This window comes from Cervus canadensis, chromosome 5 (genome assembly GCF_019320065.1).
Source record: "Cervus canadensis isolate Bull #8, Minnesota chromosome 5, ASM1932006v1, whole genome shotgun sequence".
Lineage (NCBI taxonomy): Eukaryota > Metazoa > Chordata > Mammalia > Artiodactyla > Cervidae > Cervus > Cervus canadensis.
In genome coordinates, this window is record NC_057390.1 from 29,536,778 (window position 1) to 29,560,063 (window position 23,286).

Below are 23,286 nucleotides of genomic sequence, written 5' to 3' on the forward strand. Positions count from 1 at the left end.
TCAGTTAGCACCTACTGTGCCTCAGTTACCGTCCACGTCTATTTCATATACCCTTTCTTAAAAAATCCATTCAACACATTTGTGAGGTAGGTATTGCTACTCTAGTTTTTGAAGATGTAGTATAGGAATTCATAATTTTAATTATAAGGATCAAAGTGGTAACGGTAATATGGAGCCTTGTGTCAGTTACCCATTTTGACAGGTTATTTTTCTATGCCTCGGTTTCCTTAACTGTAAAGTGGGAATTAATAGGAGTTAGGAGAGGGTTGGCAGATTTCATACAAAAACAAAACAAACAAGGAAGTATTTCTCAAATGGAACATTCTTATGCTGAAATTCGGCTTTAACTAGACACAGCTGAATTTTACCTGGCAATACTATTTTAGCATTACGGTTACAAAAATGTAACCGTGTAAAGAATTCAGCCCAGTCCATAGCACTTAGAGCGCGTTCTGGAGCTCCTTATTAAATTTTGGGTCTGATTCCGAAGCCCTTTTTCTAAAAAAAAAATCTCAGACATTTTAAGCTTAGTTTCCACATAAACTTTCAGTCAAGCGAGGGTTATACTACTGTAAATTTCTATTAGTGCTTTACCGTTTCTAAAGCTCTTTCAATTAAAGCCTGGCCAATGGCGGAAAGCTCCTGAGGAAACACACAGAGCTCGGGTTACCGAGGGCGGCCGCTGCACTCGCAGCACTAGCTTCTCTGACTTACCAGCCGGGCGGCCACCCTCGCCCCGCCCAGCTGCGTCCCGCCCCCTCCCCATCTCGACCACTCAGCGGCCGCGCCGCGCCCCGCCTCACTCCTATAGGTCCTTCCCGGACAGGCGAGGCCTTTCCATTTTCCCGCCTTCCCCAGCCCCTCCACAGCCCGAAACCTGACTGGTTCACAACGTCACCACCCTGCCTTCTGTGCGAGCCCCGCCCTTCCGGACACCGCATCCCCCTTTCCTCCGCCACCCGCCGCTTTAGCAGCCTGCCGGTTCCCAGGCCTGGGCCTCGGGTAGGAGGTGGGAGGGGAGTGGGAGGGACTGGCGGAGCCCCCTCCTGAGGAGTCTCTGGAGGCGGGGACTGGAGGGAGAGGCGGGGCTAATCTCCTTGGCGCCTCGTTGCCATGGCAGCAGGGGGAGGGCGGAGGGAGGGGAGGAAGCAAACGGGAGGGGGATGTGGTACTGCTGCGGCCGCCACCGCAGCTGCCGCTGCCTGCTCGTGGCCGCGTCTTCCCGGAGGCGGCTACTGGAAGCGGCCGAGAGCAGCTGTGGTGCTCTGCCATATTGTGTCTTCCCCTACCCATCCCTCGCCCCTCCGCTGCGGCGGCCGAGCTGACGGTGAGTCCCGAGCGGAGCGGCGCCTTCCCCAGCCGGCGCCGCCCGGCGTCCGTGCTCCCCGCCCCGAGCCGCGCCGCGGCTCCCGGGCTCGGAGACAGCGCGTGCGGCAGGCGCCGGGCGTGGGGCGCGAAGGCGGCTGTCCCGTGACGCGCCCGGACATTTTTGTCCCGTGATGAATTGGCGCCGCCAGGGGAGTCTTCCCTTGCGCGTGGCTTGGTGGTTTGTGGGCTCCCGGGGGGTGGCGAACTGAGGATAGTGCGGCCCGGTGAGGAGTTAGGAGTTTTTCTTGAGGGGTGTAATGACGGCCCGGGAGCGGGTGTCCACGGCGGAAACCGGGGCTAGTGTTGCTGGCGCTTCGGAAAGGCTTGGAGGTGGCCCCGAGAACTCTTAGGGCTCGACTCGGGGTGAATCTACTGTTGAGGGAAGCGCCCCAAGCCCGTCGGGAGTCATTGCCGGAACCCCCTCCCCCGGCTTGAAGTGCAGCGAGACGTGCCGGGCGTGGAGTTCTCGTCCGGTCCCGGGCGGACTGACTGGGCCGGGCCAAGTAGAGCCCGGGGAGGCGCCGGGCGCGGCCGGCAGTGAACTCTGAGCAGCTGGGCGGCCGAGCGTTGGGGTGGGCAGGGCTGGGTCCCGGATGTGGGGGTGATCGACCTCGGCACGCTCTGGCCCTTCCTCCAGCGGGCGCCCGGGGGTCCGCCGAGGGTGCTGTCTCGGGGTGGGAGTTAGTGTTTCTGCTCTGCAATATGGACACTTCCTGTTCGCCGCTTCTCTTGGGCCCTCTATCTCTGCCCTTCAGTTCTTTTTACTGGGAAGGCGAGAGGTCGTGAGGGCGTGTGCGAGGTCCCTCAGCTCTTCTGAGTTCGCCCCGCTGCAAAAGCCGAGAGTTTGGAACCCGGGAAGAAGGTGGGAGTCAGGGGAAAGCCGTCCATGTGTGTAGTGCTCCATTTTACTCAACTCCACCCTATTGCCCCTTTGCAGAATGCCTCTGTTCCCATCGCCGCTCACGAGAGTTAGCGTGTCTTAATTCACTGGGGGCACACTCTCGGGAATTTTCCGGGACCTGATTTCTGCTTTAAAGTCTCTTTAAAGCAGCCCCTGTACTTCGTTTTCTGTTTATAGAAAAAAGCGTTAGCGTGCAAGGAAATGACACACAACTTTCTTTCACCCCAACTCAGGTTGTGGGAAGAGGTCGATTGTTATTTCCAGGTTAGTTGACGCTGTTAATCCTGTCTTCTGACTGTGACAGCCACGTGGCCGACTGGGTGTGATTGAGTGCCCTAGCACCGCTAGAGCAGAGGCGTCACTGGCAGCCGGGGGCTTTGTAGCCCTGCAGTTGCTTTGGACCCACATTTTGGTGTTTCCTGAGATGGGGAAGTGGACAAAGCTGAATTGTTCTTCTCTATCTCTGTTCCAACCAAGTCGACTTCTCCCTGTTTGCTTGCAGTCTGTGTAAGGTGCCTTCTCCTGTTTTGATGATTCGTATTTAAAATCTAAGCAGTATTAGGTACCATTAAGGAGTGATGGGGAACAGAAGAGTACATTATGGAGTTTCTCAACTCTGGGGGAAAAATCCGTTTGAATTTCAGAGTGGTTAATAAGTTTCTAATGTAATCAGAAGTAATCTCATTCTGGAGGATTTCTTTTTGATAGTTTCATTATAACCTGAAAAGATCTGTTACTAGTGAAAATACTTGTTTAGAGATAAAATACTTTGTTTGATTTGTGCATGGGCACTTTTTTTTTTTAAGGGAAAGTATTAATAGCTAGTATAGATGTTAACATCAACGGATTAAAATATATAAAAGTAAGAAACCAAGGGCTGAAGATCAAAAATAACAAAAAGCAAAATAAATATATTATTAAATTATTTTAAAGTAAGATAAGTTAAAAAAAGGTTGAAGATAGATATTTGGACAGTTTGGAGTTTTCAGAATTTAGGTATCAATACAAACAATTTTAAGTACATACAATCTTTGATTTCATCATGTTAAATTTTGTAAATATTTTGATAAATTTGAATTATTTCTGTAACATGTTTTTATTTGCATCACTTTTATTTGAAGAGTGCTAAACCACAGGAAACATTTAGAGTTATGTGAAGTTACAGCAGCACCATTTATTAGAATTTTAATATGCCATAATAATGGTTTTCAGGGAAGCTAATAGTTAAAAAGATTGGAGAGGCTTCAGTGCAGAAAAGACAATGCAATTGAGAAGTGAATATGTGTGGTGACCGCTGAAACCAATGCGTAGTTGAGAAAGAAAACTAAATGAGATGAAAAAGTACTTATATAATGGAGGAAACACTGAAAACATATGCTGGGAGATAGCTACATTAATAGTTATGGGATGTGGCTATCAAATGAAACTTTACAAAGTGCCATCCAAACAAGGATTAATCTTGTTCTTGTGGCAGCTTGTATATGTGTGTCTTGCTTTTGGATTGTTGTCATTTTCGCACCTGGTTTTTGCATACTTGCGAAAAGGTCCTCCAGAATAAAGGGCCCAATTCCTTGTTGATTTCTTAGGGAAGAAAAAGTGCTCTAGGATTTGATCCTTATTCTTGGGTTGAAGAGACATGATTAATACATGTGAAAAAAAAAAGTTTACAGTGTGAGATGATCTAATTAGGAGTTAAATTGTATGATGCAGGCAGGTACTGTAAGAGTTGAAAAGGAAATTAGAAGGTTTGAGTAAGATAGAGGGGTAGCTTCTTGAAGAAATTAAGGTTTTTGCTTTCAGAAGTCTTACCTTCATGTTAGTGCCACTAGATTAATCTTCCTAAAGATTATATCACTCTATTGACCAAAACCCCTTATATCAAGAGTAATATCAAATTTCTTCTCAAGAGTCTTTGAAATTCAGACCTAGTCTTCTCCCATCTTATCTTCCACAGGAAGTGTTCATTATTTACTACTTCAACGTGGTGTAACAATTTACTTCTTTTTCCCTTGGCTGATACAACATTTTTCTGTTGGAAATGCACCTACACACATCCTCTTAACCACTGAAAATCTACTCAAACTTGAGGCTTGGTTAAAGTGTTAATTGTCTTGAGAGCCTTGGAATCATTTTAGACCTGCCTTCCACCTCTCCAACAGAAGAGTCTTATTCTCTTGGGTTGCAGCATTCTATACTACCTTGTGTTTTTTTTTTAATAAATAGTTTTCAAGCACCTACCATTTGCCGGGCACTGTTATCAGAACAAAGGCTACAGCCTTGCAAAAGATTCCCTATTCTTCATCCCAAGAAAATTATAAAGTCTTTGACCACCCAGAAGAGACTCCCTCCCCAGCCCTCACTGCCCCCAGATAGATGCTTAGTGAGTATTTGATTATTTTCTGAATAAAGGAAAGGCAGCACTTACAAGGTTGAGAGATGGATTGAAAGTATGCATGAAGGGTACGAAAGAATAACCAATTATGGATGGCCTTGCAAACATCACTTCTGAATTTAAACATGGTTTAATCCAAAAAGAAAAAAAAAAGAAGAAGATGGCATTTAAGCCTGGGAACGAGGGGATAAAGTCCTTATTTGAGGAAGGTTCATTTGACAGCATTGTGCAAGGCTAGTTATTAACTTTGAGAATGAGGTTTGGAAAGGGAGCATAATCAAGAAGATGGTGAGTTTAGTTAGAGTATAAGGTGAGTAGAAGATATCAAGGTGAATATAATCTTTAATGACTAGAGATTAGAGGTGTGAGATAATTCATTCAATATGGAGGTGACAGCTAATGTTACAATTTTTTGTTACAGAGTTACTAATTGAAGTGTGGAGGCCTAAGAATGATGCTTTGGAAAACAAAAGCAGGAGCATCTCCTTTGGTCATATGTGACTTCATAATTAATACTGTAGACTTGTTCAAAACCTTAATTTCCACTGTATGAGTTTAGTTCAGTTCAGTCAGTAGGTCGTGTCCAACTCTTTGAGACCCCGTGAATCGCAGCACGCCAGGCCTCCCTGTCCATCACCAACTCCCGGAGCCTACTCAAACCCATGTCCATCAAGTCGGTGATGCCATCCAACCATCTCATCCTCTGTCGTCCCCTTCTCCTCCTGCCCCCAATCCCTCCCAGCTTTAGGGTCTTTTCCAATGAGTCAACTCTTCTCATGAGGTGGCCCAAGGACTGGAGTTTCAGCTTCAGCATCAGTCATTCCAATGAACACCCAGGACTGATCTCCTTTAGGATGGACTGGTTGGATTTCCTTGCAGTCCAAGGGACTCTCAGGAGTCTTCTCTGACACCACAGTTCAAAAGCATCAATTTTTCGGCGCTCAGCTTTCTTCACAGTCCAACTCTCACATCCATACATGACCACTGGAAAAACCATAGCCTTGACTAGACAGAACTTTGTTGGCAAACTAATGTCTCTGCTTTTTAATATGCTATCTCTGTTGGTTATAACTTTCCTTTCAAGGAGTAAGCATCTTTTAATTTCATGGCTGCAATCACCATCTGCAGTGATTTTGGAGCCCCCCAAAATAAAATCTGACACTGTTTCCACTGTTTCCCCATCTGTTTGCCATGAAGTGATGGGACCAGATGCCATGATCTTAGTTTTCTGAATACTGAGCTTTAAGCCAACTTTTTCACTCTCCTCTTTCACTTTCATCAAGAGGTTTTTAGTTCCTCTTCACTTTGTCTGCCATAAGGGTGGTGTCATCTGCATATCTGAGGTTATTGATATTTCTCCCAGCAATCTTGATTCCAGCTTGTGCTTCTTCCAGCCCAGCGTTTCTCATGATGTACTCTGCATGTAAGTTAAATAAGCAGGGTGACAATATACAGCCTTGACGTACTCCTTTTCCTATTTGGAACCAGTCTGTTGTTCCATGTCCAGTTCTAGCTGTTGCTTCCTGACCTGCATATAGGTCACTCTGTGAGAGTGCTACCAAATATAAAGGATCCAAAAGAATGTTTATCACCATTCATTTCCAAAGGATTTTGATTCATATATTTCTTATTTGCCTTGCCCTTTTTTTTTTTAATTTAAATAAACGTTTGGTTTTAGAATAGCTTTACAATTACAGAAAGTAGCCGGACAATAGAGTATACCTCACCCAGTTTACCCTATTGTTAACTTCTTACACTACTATGGTACAGTTGTTACAACTAAGGAAACAAAGTTGCTACTTTACTATGAACTAAATTGCATGCTTAGTTCAGATTTCATTTGTTTTTCCCGAGTGTCCTTCTCTGTTTCAGAATTCTAGTTTCTCACATTTTTCTTATTTTTGATGATTGTGACAGTTTTTAGGAGTACCAGTCAGAAATCTTATAGAACATCCCTCAATTGAAAATTACCTGATGTTTTCCTCATGAGTAGACACGGGTAACGGGTTTTAGGGAGGAAGACGACAGAGGTGAAGTGCCATTCTTATCACAGCATATCAAGGGTACATACTGACAACAAAAAATTGACAGTGTTAACAGGCTTTGATTGCTTGTTTGAGGTTTTTGTCAGGTTTCATTCCCCACCCATTTATACTCTGCTCTTTGGAGTCAAGTTGCCAAGCAAGGCTCACGCTCAAGGCCTTGACCTAATTTTGATTTGTGTATTTTTTATTTCCCTCAACCTAATTTTCCTGTCCATAAATAAACATTAAACTTGGACAGATATTTATTGAGCATCTACTGTATTTAAGTGCTGTATTTAAGTATATCGAGCATCTACTGTATTAAAGTATATCTCTTGTGGTGAACAAGAGACATCATTCTACTCTTTTGGAGTCAGCCTGATGTGAACGTAAAATAGAATTTATCCCCTCACCTATATAGGTCTTATTTCATTGACAGTTATAAACATAGTATTACTGTAAGCCTAAAAGGCTAAATAAAGCTAAGTAGCCATGTAGAAATATGCTGTTATTGTAAAAGTTAAATATGTATACTATTAAAATAGCCATCTTTTTGCTACCAACATGAAAAACGGAAAATTATTTTGATTCCCTCCAAGTAGGTGTAGTACTATTAAGTTAGTAGAATAGTTTAATTATCATTAATTATCTTCATATCTTACAAGTTTGCACATTGTATAAGAAAATTCTTGACTTCTTGATTGTATTTTTGTAGATATTTGCTGCTTTTGCTACTTAGAGGTTTTTTTTTTCCCCCTCAGAAATGGTTTGAAAGATATGTTGAGTAAGAATTTCAGTTAATTTTTTCTATCTAACTGGGCTAACTGAAAGCATTTTTACATTGAACTCTTATTGAAATTCTCTCTAAAATGCATTGCTAATACATTTACACTGTTCACATTTTATAATGTTCAGCTGACTGAGCATAATTTATTATTTAAATTAGAATTTTGACACAGAGTACAGTTATTCTGAATTTTTTATATAACCTTAGAAGTAGAGAATTGAGGAAATTGATAAACTTACATTCTTGTGGTTTATTTGTCTTGAAAGAGGAAATACAGGAAAAAAGGAAGAGATTTCTTGTAAATTGAGATTTTACTGTTCCATCTGTCTGTCCTGTTTTTCTGTCCAATTCTTCCTTAAAAGTTCAGGTTAAATTCTTCATCTATGCTGAGTGAGCAACACTTACTAATAACCACAGCAACAATTCCTACCTTTTATCAAGTGCCTGCTATGTTCTGACATGGTATTATATTAGACACATGAATATATAATATTCCATAATGACTGGGCAGGACATATTTTAGTCTTATAAAGAAACAGAAATTATGTAAATACCGAGCTGGGTGTTTGAACCCAGGTCTGTCAGATTTTAAAATTTCATACTCTTTTTGCTGTGACCTGCAGTGTTTGAAAAATGGATGTTTGCCAGGATGAGATAGATGTTTCTTTCCCAGGAAAAAATAAGGAAGAATGCAGGTTAGAGAAAGCAAACTAATATTTATACAATGCTTATTCTGTGCCCAGGTGGTTCTAGTGGTAAAAGAACCTGTCTTCCAATGCAGGAGACACAGGTTCGATTCCTGGATTGAGAAAAGCCCCTGGAGGAGGGCATGGCAACCCACTCCAGTATTCTTGCCTGGAGAATCCCATGGACAGAGGAGTCTGACAGGCTACAGCCCATAGGGTCAACAGAATCAAACAGAAATGAAATGACTTAGCACATTCTGTGACATGAAGGCCACTACTTTGTTGTCATAGTGAATTAAATAAGTAGTGTTATTCCTTGGGATGTGAGGGGGTAAAGTCATTTGTCAGAGACTGCATAAGTAAGTTGGTAGGTGATGGGTCTGCTTGACTTCAAAGCCTTATTACTCTTTTACTTTTCTAGTACAGAATGCTGCTTTATGTACTCATTTAAACATTTGCTTACTAAATGTTATGGTGTGTGGCAGAACATAAAAATGAACGTATTTTGGTTCTGCCTATGAGGTTTTATATTCTAGTACAGCATTTCTTAAATGAATGATAGAGAATCAATATAGTAAATTGTGACCAATATTTCTTAAAAAAATACAATCAAATAGTAAATGTCAGTGTGTTGTATGTGGTAAGGGTAAAAGTGTTATTTCATTTTGTTTCAGTTATATATGTGAGCATGTCATGGTTCTCTTATAAAAATGTATTTCTTATTGTGGGATAGCATCAAAAGTTCGAAAACGACTGATCTAGTGCCTGAATTAGAAAAGTAAGCAAATAATGGTGAATAATCAGAAGTAGCAAATAAGTTCTATATGTCTGAGCCACCAGGGAAGCCCAAGTTCTGTAATAGGACTCTAAATAGGATGGTGAGGAAGCATGATTGGAAACATTAAGTAATTCAAGGGAGGCTCCTAGAGAGAGAACTTTGAGCCTCTGAAACATAGGGTGGAGAGCCTGAAATACATCTTAAGACATAAAGGAGTAAAAGAGCACTGGATATTCAGGAAGCTTGGGTGGTGTGAAATAGGTGCAAACAGAAGCCAGATTTTGTATGGAATTGTCAGCCACCATGCTAAAGATTTTAGATTTTATTAGGCCCGTGGTTTTTCTGAAGTCTCATGGCATTCTTTTGCTAAAGAACAGATATATTAATGTATTTGATTCTATCATATAATCTAGAAACAATTTTAGGAACAGAAAATTTGACCATGTAACCAGGTATATAGTATAAAATGGTATGAGCACAACTGTTGATCACAACCAAAAAAAGGTGAAGCAGTTTTGAGGTGACTATCAAATGTTCCTTTTCTGTTTTTTCTTGCATTTTTGCTATTGCCAGCAGACTAATGGTAGCAGGTGCTAAAGTTTGAAGAAAACATTATGAGAAAATTGTTCATTGTTTCCTTTGAATTTGAAGACAACCATTATACAATTTTGAGGACAGTGAGGGCCCTTTATTGGAATGTTAGTATCATTTCTGTAAGCCAAAGTTTGCAACCTTTACCTCCAGCTGTGTTTTGTTGGGCTTGAAATATTAAAAAAAATTTTTTTTTTCATATTTGCCAGTATTTAAATGTTGGTACATTTCCCACAAAAATCTAGAGTTCTTTTGTCCCTTGGGAAAAAATGAATATTGTGGCAGCATTGGTTTCATAGCTTTGATTGGCTGAAACTTATAAGTAACTGCCCTCTTTCAGCAGTCTCCATCTTTCTTACAGAAGACCAGCTTTACTTGTTTGTTGCCTGCCTGGTTCTTGTAAGGCTTTTGACTTGTCTGCTGTGTACTGTTATTTTGTGAAGTGTTTTAAAAAGAGGATTTGGGGTCTTTGAAAGATCATTCTGCCAGTATTGGGAAAGATGAATTGGAGGAATATGAGGGGCAACTGGTTAAAATACTAAGCAGGTGGGATGTCCTTTTCTTCTTCTGTCCTTTTCTTCCATAGTACTTTGTACCTTTCTCAAAGCTCTTACTGTATATAGCTTTCTCTTACCTGTGTTACTTATTTTTTCAACTGAATTGTAAACACCTCATACGTAACATGGGCATCCCAGGTGGCACTAGCGGTAAAGAATCTGCCTGCCAATGCAGGAGACGCTAGTTCGATCCCTGGGTGGGGAAGATCCCCTGGAAGAGGTCATAGCAACCCACTCCAGTATTCTTGCCTGGAGAGTCCCATGGTCAGAGGAGCCAGGCGGGCTACAGTACATGGGGTCACAAAGATTCTGACATGACTGAAGTGATCTAGCACACATGCACACATAGCATATGCTGAGTGAATGCTTGTTGAATTTAATTATGTTTATTTTTTAAATTACCATGTTTGTTTTTCTCAAAGGTGAGTTTTCTTGGCAGTTTTAGAGTACTCTCTCAATGGAAAAAATCTTTTGCATGTTTTAAGTATTGTGATTTATCCTAAGAATGAGTAAATGTCAAATACTTTCAGAGCATGTGTTACATGTGAAAAACAGATCATATCAGTTCTGTATAATAAGGTGGTGGACTTCTAATTCGTTGTCCTGGTTGCCAAACATCAGGATGAAACACTGGGAAGCCTGTCTCTTGGTTTGTCCTGTAATTTTATTAAGTCATTTTGAAGATTATTCCAAGATGTTTTTGTTACTATGTTCTGTACTGATAGCTAGAAGTAGTAACATAAAAACAAAGATCATGGCACTTGGTCCATCACCTCATGGGAAATAGATAGGGAAACAGTGGCAGACTTTATTTTCTTGGGTTCTAAAATCACTGCAGATGGTGACTGCAGCAATGAAATTAAAAGACGCTTCCTCCTTGGACGAAAAGCTATGACCAACCTAGACAGCATGTTAAAAAAGCAGAGACATCACTTTGCTGACAAAGGTCCATCTAGTCAAAGTTACGGTTTTTCCAGTAGTCATGTATGGATGTGAGAGTTGGACCATAAAGAAAGCTGAGCACCGAAGAACTGATGCTTTTGAACTGTGGTGTTGGAGAAGACTCTTGAGAGTCCCTTGGACACCAAGGAGATCCAACCAGTCCATCCTAAATGAAATCGGTTCTGAATATTCATTGGAAAGCCTGATGCTGAAGCTGAAACTCCAGTACTTCGACCACCTGATGAGAAGAACTGACTCATTGGAAAAGGCCCTGATGCTGGGAAAGATCAAAGGCAGGAGGAGAAGGGGATGACAGACAATGAGATGGTTGAATGGCATCACTGACTCGATGGGACGTGGTTTTAAGCAAGCTCTGGAAGATGGTGATGGACAGGGAAGCCTGGCATGCTGCAGTCCATGGGGTCTCAAAGAGACACAACTGAGCAACCGAACTGAACTGATAGTTTTTTATGTTCTAAAATTTTTAATGCTTTTTATTGTTAAACCGTAGATGCTAAAAACCACCCAAGAAATGTGTGGCTTAGTGAATTATTCTAAGGCCAACCCTCATGTAACCATCTTTCATGTTAAGGAATAGAATTTTGCCAGCCATTTTAGATGCCCTTTTACATGCCTACTCCAAAACATAACTCCCTTTCTTCAAAAAGTAACCAGTATTACAGCTTTTCTGAAAATCCCTTAAGTTTCCCAACTATGTATTCTTATACAGTATGGGTAGCCTGCTTCCTCTTTATTTCTTTCTGATTAACTTTTCTTCCTTTTCATCCTCTGTTTCTCCTAAAGCTTTGTACGTTTATTTTTTCTCGTATTTCTTTAGCTTAGGTCTTCATTTCTGAAACAGATTTTTTTCCCGCCTCTTTTATTTCAGCTTCTTTCTTGAGCTCTGTTGTTTAATTTCTGAGCTTTTCTAATTCTGATATACGTTTTTTTTTTTTCATGTCTTATGTAATTTTTTAAGCTCATTTGTATTTGTACTGTAGTAAGAACATTTAACATGAGATCTACCGTCTTAAAATTTTAAGTGTACAATACAGTATTGCTAGCTATAGGAACTATGTTGTACAGCACGTCTCTAGTAGAACATATTCATCTTGTGTGATGGAAACTTTTACCCATGGTCCCTGTTTCCCCCCTGCTCCTGAATTTAACTATTTTTCTGTTTCTCTTATTGTAACTTTGTGTGATACTCTTCCTCAACGCTTTTCATCATTTCTTTACATGAAACTAGTTTTTTTAAACTTCTAGGAGGAGGCTTGGTTCTGATAGCTCTTTTAACTTCACAGTCCTGGTTTTTTTTGTTGTTGTTGTTCATGATTTTAAAAATGGTAAATGTGGGAAGACCCAGGGGAATCGGGTGGAGAGGGAGGTGGGAGTGGGGATCAGGATGGGGAATACATGTAAATCCATGGCTGATTCATGTCAATGTATGACAAAAACCACTACAATATTGTAAAGTAATTAGCCTCCAACTAATAAAAATAAATGAAAAAAAAAAAAGAAGAAGAAGAAACAACAACCAAAAAAAATGGTAAATGGCTTTCTGAGATTTCCCGGCCCTGTTCTACTCTGGTATTCTGTCTGGACTCTCTTTTATCTCTTTTTTTCCCTATCCTGCTTAATTTTTTTGCCATTCCTAGTACTTCCTCTTAAGCTTAGAGTTTGTCTTAGAAGAGAGCCCCAAATGTCAAGTTTTGAATGCTCAAAGAGACTAGATTGTTCCATGCTTATAGGAACTATAGCCTTACTGTAGTCTCCTTGCATTTACCTACTTTTGAAATAGTTTCAGCTTTCATTCAGTAAAAACAGTCTGTCAGTAGTTTCCAGCAAATATTGGCTATTTTGTCGTTTTGTTCTCAAGTCGCTCATGGCTTCCCTGTGTCTTCTCTCACCTAGACACCGATAGAAAGTAAGACTGTGGACTGTTGGTGATTTGTTTAAGCCCTTGGTATTTTGGGGTTGGTGGGGAGACTGTTAAACATAGTTTTGTAGATATCCCATGGGTTTGGGGTTTGCTCTCTAGTTGCTCACTCTGTTTTTATGTGAAGATTTTCAAGGAATCAAAATTTGTTGCCACCGAAGTTGCCATCTTCTCAAAATCATTTTCCTAATTTAATTTGGGGAGTGTGCATGAATTTTTCCCTCCAAATCTTAACAAAAATCTTTCATTTCTTCTGAAATTATTGCCACTTAATACTGTCCACTGATTGTAGGTACATGTCACAAAATTCTGAACCTGTTGTTTTGCCCTGATTATTTCTTTGTAGTTAAGAGAACCTTTAAGAATCTATTAAAGATCCTTTGGGAAATTGTGAAGGGTCATGGGCTTGCCTTTCTGTTGCACATATACAAGTGTTCGTGCTTTGACTTTTAATGCTTTAGCTTTTTCCAGTATTTAAAAGCTAACCTACATTTAGGTTACTGTACAGTGATACACCTAGGACCATTCTTAAATTATGGAGCAAAAATTGGGTTAAATGCCAAGAATCAGATGCATGTAAGTAAATAATTGCAGTATGAGACATGTGCTTCTAGACATAGATTCTAGTGCTGTGGAAACACAGAATAAGAACTTTCCCCAAGGATGGGATTGAGTGCGGTGGGGTTTATCGTCATAATGGGGGTTTATTAATGCTGTGTCAGTACCTTTAATAGCTCATTTCCCCTATTTTGTCAGACTTTTCCTTTGGTAGTTCTTTATACAAATGGATTAACAGTAGGCTTCCTTTGCTTGCAACTTCAAAATAGCATATTGTTCACATGGAATTACGATAATTGATGTCTTAAAGTTTTCTTTTGTGATAAAATTTCTTAAGTAGAGAAGTGAAATTTAGGAAGTGAAAAGATCACAGAGCGTAGTGGAACATAGTATCTAACGTAATATCATCATTGCAGTATAATTTAAGTATAATTTTACCTTTGTGTTTCTTGTCTAGTTGGCAGCAAGTTAGAACCAAGTTGTACTTGCTTAAAGTATTCTGCTTAGGTGTGTTGAGCCCATTATTTGCTAGTCTCTTCTGGGTTTTATTAGTATTTTATTTACTTTATAATGTAGAACTTTAGTGTTTATAAAGGGATTTCATGTCAATTGTTTCTTTTGCGCTGTTGGCACAAATAAATACTGTAAAAAGAGGACATAAAAACACATTTGGAACATTGTAGGAGAGACTGAAAATCCCTAAGAGAAGTTCAGGTGGGAATTACATGGAGGAATTGTCATTAAATGAGGCCATAAATATTAGGGTTTTGACTGAATAGTGGTAGGGAGGGTAAACAATCCAGATGTTGCAGGAGAAAGCAGATATTCTATTTAATAACATATATCTTTAAAAATTTAACATAAATATATCTGACTTCAGTAAGTGTTCAAAAAAGGTTAGTTTAGTCCTACTTTAAAGAGGACTTAATTTTATGTTAATATTACTTTTGTGAGGGTTTTTTGTTTCTGTTTACCTTTTTATTTGTAACTGTGCTGGGTCTTCGATGCTGCATGGACTTCAGTTGTGGCGAACAGGGGCTACTCTGCAGTTGTGGTGCGCAGGCTTTTTACTGCAGTGGCTCCTCTTGTTGTGGAGCGCAGGCCCTGGGGAGCCCGAGCTTCAGTAGTTACTGCATGTGGGCTCAGTGGCTGAGGCTCCCAGCACTCGAGGACAGGCTAAGGTAGTTGCGGTACACGAGCTTAGTTGTGTGGGTGGGATCTTTCGGGATCAGGGATTGAACCTGTGTCTCCTGCATTGGTCGGCAAATTCTTTACCACTGAACTGCTGGGGGAGCCCCTGTATTGTTTTTAGAATTACATAAGAAATCAGTATATTAAATCAGCCATATACAGTCTTAAGTTGTAATTTTGCTTTCCAAATTTGTTATGGGGGCATTAGTAATGTAAGATATCACTGTTTGCCTTTATTAAATTTATTTTGATCATGAATGTGCTTTTAAAAGACACTTATTTTCAGTTGAACAATTTAATTCTCTGTATACTTACTGCATAACTGACTAATTATGGCTTATATTCAAAAGCAATGAAAACCATGTTACCCAGAAATAAATTTTGGTGACAAAGAATACCACCTGTTTGTATTCCCTTGCCAACCAAATTTATCTTTTTACTTTAGGACATTTGATCTGTTGATTTTTCAGGTTTCTGAAACTTTGTTCCTTTCAAAATAGCTTTTCAAGTACAGTTACAGTGCTATCGAAAAACTGAAGTGCTGGTTGGCTTCCTGGTTACAATATGGTGATAATACTTCTCATTCTACATGGTAAAGGTATTTCCTTCCCTTTGTGTTTTGTTTACTTTTCTGTACTGTTTTTTTTAGCTTCTTATGCACTTTTGTTCAGACATAACATTGATCGTCATCCCAAAGGTTGAGAAGATGGGTCTTGTAAGCTAGATTTACACCAAAAGCTAGTAGTGCTTTTTTTTCCTATCATGTTTCATAACATGTAAGCTAAACTCGTGTTTTAGATACTAATAGAAGTTACAAATTATTTTGTCATTACCTTGTCTGATTCTTTCAATCCCATGGACTGGGACTCACAGTCCACCAGGCTTCAACTGTCCATGGAATTCTCCAGGCAAGAATTCTGGAGTGGGTAGCCTTCCCTTCTCCAGGGCAGCTTCCTAGCTGAGGGATCAAACCCGGGCCTCCTGCATTGCAGGTAGATTCTTTACCATCTGAGCCACCAGGGAAGCCTTTAAAAGCATTTATTAGAAAATCCTATTTTTCTCAACAGAGAAAACAATTTTCACTCAACTTAGATCTATTGTGGAACTATTTTTTGAAACCAGTGTTCCTCTGTGTGAAAGGCGGGTTATGTGCTAGGGTTCATTAAAAAAAAAAGGGGGGGTAATTTGGTCTTTATACAGAGAATATCAGGTTTCTTTACCAGTTAGAAGCAAACACCTTTCTGTCTTTTTTCTTTTTTTTTTTTTTAACTTATGAAGCTGTTGCTTCATTTTAACATCTCCAAGAAAGAAATGAACAACTGAGACCCTTTTTAAAATTTAATTTTTTAAAGACAAATACTGCAACAGTGTGTATGGAAACTCTACACTGTGTACAAATAGCACATTTTTTCAGATAGAAGTGGCATTTGAACCATGGTTTACACACTGTATCTGGGCAAGTTGATTTAGGAGATAAGTGGATTTGGTGGAAGATTACCACAACAGTTCCCCCTCCCCTCCCTGATTTTAGTGTTTTCTGCCATTTAGCATGAGTTGGTCAAAGGTTTTTCCCTCAATCAATTTTCTTCTTCTTTTTTTTTAATCCCTATTTGAAAAACAGTTTCCCTATGAGACAAATCTTTGACCCTTTTGTATTCTGTGTCCTCCCCTCCCTTTCCCTTTCTTGACTGGAAAATGCAGCTGCACATATTTTTTGTTTAGAGACAATGGATCACATGCTGTGTCACCTAAATCTATGACCAAGAGGCAGTTTTATCCCTCAGAGACCGAAATGCTTCAGTTGTCCTGGATATGTGACATCATGTAGCATTATAATCAAACATGCGTCTTTTTGCAGTCATACTTTTGGGATTTGAATCTATCCTCTACTCTCAATATTGGATTTTATGGGATGGATAGTATTTATAGCAGAGAACCTTAAAACAAAGAATGTATTGTAGGAAAAGGTTGTGAGTTCCTTCAATATGGGTTATTTTTTTTTCTTACCTGAGAGTTACCAAAGTTATCAGATAATGTGAGCTAGTAGAATACTAAAGTTTTTAGCATTATATTTGTTACACAATGCCTTGCAAATAGTATGTGCTCAGTAAGTGTTACACTTTTATTACTACCAGTGTGGTAAATTAGCAAGAAACTTGTCTTCGTGATTTAAAAATGATGAACTTGAGATGTTGAAAATAGTATCTGTAAACTGCTAAAATGTATAATGGTGAGCTTGTTGTAAGCTTATTGTATTGCTGAGTCAATCTAGTAAACGTAGTACTATGGCTTCCGGTCTTAAGTAGTGGTACATTTTATAATTAATTAATAAAAATGGTTTATTCCTAAGGAGATGAAGATGAGGAAAGGAGGGGGAAATTGAATGGAAATTCCTTTTATTATATAGTGTATCTTAATCAGAGAGCAAGCTTAAATTACAGTAGAGAACTGAAGTAACTGACCGGCAATTCTGATAAAATTCACAAACATCTTGGATTTCTGTGTTATGCCTGGACTCTGTGGTAGACATTTTCTGTAAAAAGCATTGTTTAGTCATCTGAGCTAAGTGAATGTCAGCTTGTTTCCCCTTGCTAGGGTTGCCGTAGCCTGTCAGATGATGTTTTATATTGGTTACTTTAAGGTGACTGAATGGAAAAGCCACAAGTCTGAGAAGGGGCCTACTCTCTGGTTGCTCTTTTGAGACTTCTAAGAGTTTAATTTACTGATAACAGTAAGTTCTTGGTGAGAGGTAAAATGACAAGTCAATAGAAATGTTTCCAAATGTCTTAAGAGCATGTAAAAAGACATAATTAGATATTGTAAGTGTACAAAATTAAATATAACCAAATATCATACTCATTTGTCACAAGTTTTAGGAATTTAGATGTTTCAAGTATTTATAGTGAGACTGATTTTAAATAGGAAGCTAGACTAGTAGGGTGAAAACGGTGAGAGACAACTTTATTTGTAGTTCAGATGCTGCCATATAGCTTGAGATTATCCATCCCTTGCTTTAAGCATGGGACTGACTGGAAGCCTTCTTCAGGGCCTCTCAGTATGATTGCTCAAGATTTGGTTTCAACTTCTTTCCAATTCTAGTAGAACATAACAGATGGCATGGTTCCTTTTCACTCCAGTGTAGTAAAAGTTTTGTAGAAACAGCAAAATGATTTTCCTCATTTATCATTTCTGTATAATGAGGAAAGAAGTATTCAATGATGTTCAGGAGTGTAAGAAAAAAATAAATTGTAATAAATTTGCTTCCTGGTGGTTCAGATGGTAAATAATCTGCCTGCAATGCAGGAGACCCAGGTTAAATGCCTGGGTCAGGAAGATCCCCTGGAGAAAGGAATGACTACCTACTTCAATAATCTTATCTGGAGAATTCCATGGACAGAGGAGCCTGGCAGGCTATAGTACATGGGGTCACAAAGAGTCAGACATGGCTGAGCAACTAACACAAATAAACACGCATCAAAAATTAGCTATTTTTTTATGTCTTTTTTCAGTGCTACTCTTCATTTCCTAAAAACAATTATTATATGATATAGTGAATTAAATATAAATTTACAACAATTAAAAAATTTTCTCACAAACAGTAACTTACAGATACAGGGTTCTAAGAACTATGATGTAGGCAAGATAAAAACAATTAAAATTGAAAAATGTAACATGAAACTCTAGAATAATTTGAAAAGAACTTTAAAAAAGTATTAAACACATTCATAGAACTGAATTAATTGCAATTAATTCCTTATTTGCCATGGATTTATTTTACTAAGGTATACACTAAAAAGCTTTTATGTTCATGTGAATTGCTGGACTGAGGGCCTGATTTTTGGGATTGTTTAATTTTGTATACATGAGTCCATATTTTTTTAAGGTTCTATAGATATTTTTAAGGTACTATAGATATTATCCAGAAACTTACAATATAATAATATCTTGAAAGAAATTATTTTGTATATTTTAACTTGGTGAGAATTCTGTAGATTCAGGATAGTAGATTCTGAACTAGTTAGGTATAAATAAAACTATTATGTAGATGGAGCTTCCCTGGTGGCTCAGTAATAAAGAATCCACCTGCCAATGCCGAAGACACAGGTTTGATCCCTGGGTCGGGAAGATACCTGAAGAAGGAAATGGCAACCCACTTCAGTATTCTTACCTGGGAAATCCCATGGACAGAGGAGCCTGACGGGCTATGGTCCATGGGACCACAAGAGTCGGACATGACTTACCAACTAAACAACAGCATGTATGTATTTATATTCTTGTCCTGTTTTGGTTATAGCATTATATTGCCACTCTATCTTTCTATGATTGAGAATGTCATTACTACTGAATGCTTAGCATACTTTATTTCATAGGTAGTGTAGTTGATTTGTTTTTTTATATAAATTCTTTTCTTATATATTAGAATGTTAACATTAGGCAGAGCTGTTAATAAAGGAACTTAAATGCTTTAGGGGCTATTAATAGCAATCAACTTCAAAAAGTTCTGAAAGTTTATATATGGTTTAAATTCTTTTAGATTATTAAACTAGAAAGATTTGAAGAAAGATTCTGTCATGTGGCATGACTGGTAAAAGACTGACATAACATAAAGTTCATGGAAACAGTAAAAGGAAGTGAAAGTCACATCATAAAGAAAATGATGAAACTGTTATTGCAGCACTCTTCTGAGAAGTCCTAATTTGTGCCATACCAGAGGGTGTCATTAGTTTAAAAGGAGGCCCATCCTTAATGCTAGAACTTCTTTAAAATTTCTAAGCTTTAAAGCATAAAATATTGTTGTGGATCTTACACTCAATTTTTTTAATTTGAGAAATACAACATTTATATATATACTGCTTTAGAAAGAAAGCTAATAATAGTTTAAAAATTAATAATAGTAATAATAATTACCAGCTAGTATTCATTATGTCCTTACTCTCTACCTCTGTTCTAAGTCCTTTATATTCTCATTTAGTTTGTACTGACAACCTTATGAAAGTAGGTACTGTTAGAATTCTACATTGATAGGTCTTCTAGTCTGTTGAGTAGCAGAGCTGGAATTTGAACCCAGGAGTATCTGTTCACAATTCATGCTTCCTCTTAAACCCTCTGCTTCACTGCCACCAGATTCTAATATTAATAATAATGATTTCTATCTTATGACTTGATAATATGAAATTGTCTTATCTTTCACAATTTTAACTTCAAATGTACTGCCTCCTCACATTTCTATTCAATATCTTCTAGTATTACATACTGGAGAAGGCAATGGCACCCCACTCCAGTACTCTTGCCTGGAAAATCCCATGGACAGAGGAGCCTGGTAGGCTGCAGTCCATGGGGTTGCGAAGAGTCCAACACGACTGAAACGACTTAGCAGCAGCAGTATTACATGCATTCATTCCTTTCTCAAGGAAGAAGCCTTTCATTTTATAGTTGTACACTATTTTACCATTTAACTAACAACTATGACAATAGAGCCATGAATGTAGTAGGAATAAAAGGTTTCTTCTTGAAGGACCAGGAGAGATCATTCTGAATAGTATAACTTTTATACTTCTCTTTCTCTCTTTTATCACATTACTTTATGTAAAGACATTATACTCATGATCCAATATAGCTAATATGTTATCTTTGGAATATATTTAAAATTCCTATATGCATTTAGATATTTCTGGCATTTTAGAGTTCATATTATAGTATATTTCCTGCTTAACAGGAGATAATTTATCTGTATCCTCAACTGTTAAACTATAAGTAGACAAAAAGGGTCTCTTAAGTAGTTGGGAAAAAACTTTCAAAGTTTATACATTAAATTCATGTACCTTAAGGAGGACTCTTTGCCCTTATCATATCTGTATGAAATTCTAATGAAACTTATCTGGCTTTCCAGTCTATAGCAGATAATGGTTCTATAATTGTATTTCCATGTTTTTAATAGAATGCTCTGAAAACCAAATGATCTTTTAACCCATTGAGTGGTAAAAGATAATCTGAACTGATAGAAAACTATTTATGGCCTTTATTTACTCCCTTCTTGTGTGAATGTATATTTTTCTGCAGAAATATTAACATCTTTCTTATGGGGTCCTGTCTCAGACCTCAATGGCACGTCGTATAATATATCACATATACATCGTAGTCCCTTTCTAAAATCTAAAATACTCTATAAATTCTGAAATATATCTGTCCTCAAGGATTTTAGATAAGGGATCATATCCTGTATAATCAGGTACAGTGACTACAGTACAACTGAGAACTAGGATATAGAACTAAGATTAATCCAGTAACTCAAGCATAGCATATGTGAGACCTTTCAGTGTGAAGCAGTGTTTGTAACTGGAATAATACATGGATCTCTTTTAAAGAAAATAATTATAGATTCCATTTTTAGAATCACTGACTTTAGTTTCTGAAGTAAGTTTATTTTTAAGTCTGATTTTTTCCCTTTATATTGCTTTTGAAATGAAAGCACAAAATGAAAATTTTTAAAACTTGTGTCCCCCAGAGTTTATCCATAGCACATACTAATTGAGAAATACTGAGAAAGTGGGAAATAGTCCTATATACTTGAACAATCCCTTTAAGTATTATTCTTTGCCAAATCTTTGTTTACAGTAGCCTGAATAATGTATGTGTTAAGGCGCTTCAGTTGTATCTGACTCTTTGCCACCCTATGGACTATAGCCCACCAGGCTCCTGTGTCCATGGGATTCTCCAGGCAAGAATACTGGAGGGGGTTGTCATGCCCTCCTCCAGGGGGTCTCCCAACCCAGGGATCAAACCCGCATCTTCTGTGGCTCCTGCATTGCAGGCAGATTCTTTACCGCTGAGACACTGGAGAAGCCCTTCATATATGCAACTAGGAGATAGACAAACATAAGTGGAGTCGGGAAGGCTAATGATTTTTCTTGCAAGCCACCAAACATTTCTGAACACTTTGAGTGTTTTTGCTATGTGCCAAAGTGCCAAGTGCCAAACGGCCTGGCACTTGGATGAAGAGATGAGAGGAAAGTGGAGCGGGGTTGGGATGGAGAGAGTGGGCTTCGGAAGACTCAGGTGTTATCCTGGATGCACTGCCTCACGGGAAATGGTTTTGGCAAAATCACTGGCTCTGAGGCTGTTTCTTCCACAGTAAAATGAAAGGGTTGGAGTGTATGTCTTGGCCCCTGTTCGCTTTGGTGTTCTGTGACCTGCTGCCATGGAAACAATACAAACATCGAAGTGGGGCTTAAACCTCACCTTCCACTTGGAACCACATTTTCCCTTTGACTCCTAAGGCTTCTAGATCTGCCTCAACTAGGAGAATCATTAGAGGAAAGGACACAAAGGTAGACTGAGTTAAGACATGCCAGTGGGCCCCCAGCCTGAATCATAGTTAAGGGGTTAAAATATTTTTCCTATATTTAAAAAGTATGATTTTTAAAGGGGATGAGAAGAAGCACCCTCTTGAACAAAAAATGTACACATGACTTTTAATTACTACCTTTCACCTCCAGGGAACTGTCTTCTACCTACTACCAGCTGGCAATCACTGTCATTACAAGCAACTCTTAGTGATAGTAAGTCAAAGTTCTCAAATGTAGGGAAGTAGAAGAAACTTAAGAACCAGTGCTCTGAAATACAGGATAATATGCTTCAGAGATATTGCCATCAGAAACTAATGTAAACCTCTGTTTCCAGCGACATGGCGAACTAAGCACCTGGACCAGCCTTTCTGCTGAAAACAACCTAAAATGCTGGATCAAATGCATTAGTGCTCAGGCACAAAAGTAAAGACTATTTAAACCGAACATGAATTGGAAACCCAGTGAGGTAAGCTGAGTACCGAAGCTGGCTCCTGCCTTGAAGGTATTCACCAAATCAAGCGAGCTTCTGTTTTCATGGCCTTGTTGGGGCTCAGGGATCATGAATCAAAACCCAGAGCCAGCCAAAGTAAAAACATGTAGATCTTCCCCGATAATAGCGCTTTACCATAGGTGTAAGAGTGATCTAGAAATTCTTCCCCAACAAAGTTATCTTTCTAGAATATTGCTGTGAACAGGAAAAATAAATCTTTACTGAAAATTTGTTACCATAAACGAGCCCTTACACTGGTTTGCAGCCTGAATTCACATTAGACCTCAAGCTAAGAATTTTAAATGATCCTGGATTGTTGCTACTACCAGGGGCCTGACAGAGGTAGCACAAATCATAATCATGAAAGAAACTTTTAATGAAAAATGAGATGCTTAAAATAAAAGTTTACAAACCATCTAAGGAAATAGGGCCCAATATAAGAGAATCTGTCGAATCAGACCTACAATTCGATCATATCTTGGGATTATCAGATGTAAAATATAAAAGTATATTTAATATGTTCAGTGAGGAAAAGAGCAAACATTCTGTAAAAGAATCAAAAGTCCTAGAAACGGAAATATATAGTAACAAATTAGAATGCAAGGGTTAGATAAAAGCAAATAGACCCCATTGGAGAAAAAAATGATATAATGAAAGATAAACCTGAAGAAATCCAGAGAGACAAGAAAATGAAAATTATAAAAGAGGTTAATAAAGGGGAAATATTTAAGAGAAA

General features: G+C 38.8%; 1 protein-coding gene across 4 annotated transcripts in view; it reads left to right on the plus strand.

Moving 5' to 3' along the window:
- The first annotated feature begins 884 nt into the window (after positions 1–884).
- The window catches only part of FOXN2 (forkhead box N2), a 54,717-nt gene continuing 32,315 nt past the window's right edge, over positions 885–23,286 (plus strand). The window contains exons 1-2 of one of the 4 annotated variants that reach the window (XM_043468512.1): positions 1,127–1,327; positions 22,395–22,526. The gene's annotated coding sequence lies outside the window, so the exon portion shown is untranslated. Of the gene's footprint in view, positions 1,003–1,126; positions 1,328–1,580; positions 1,732–22,394; positions 22,527–23,286 lie in introns of those variants that run through there. The other 3 variants (XM_043468515.1, XM_043468511.1, XM_043468513.1) reach the window with 3 other exon arrangements.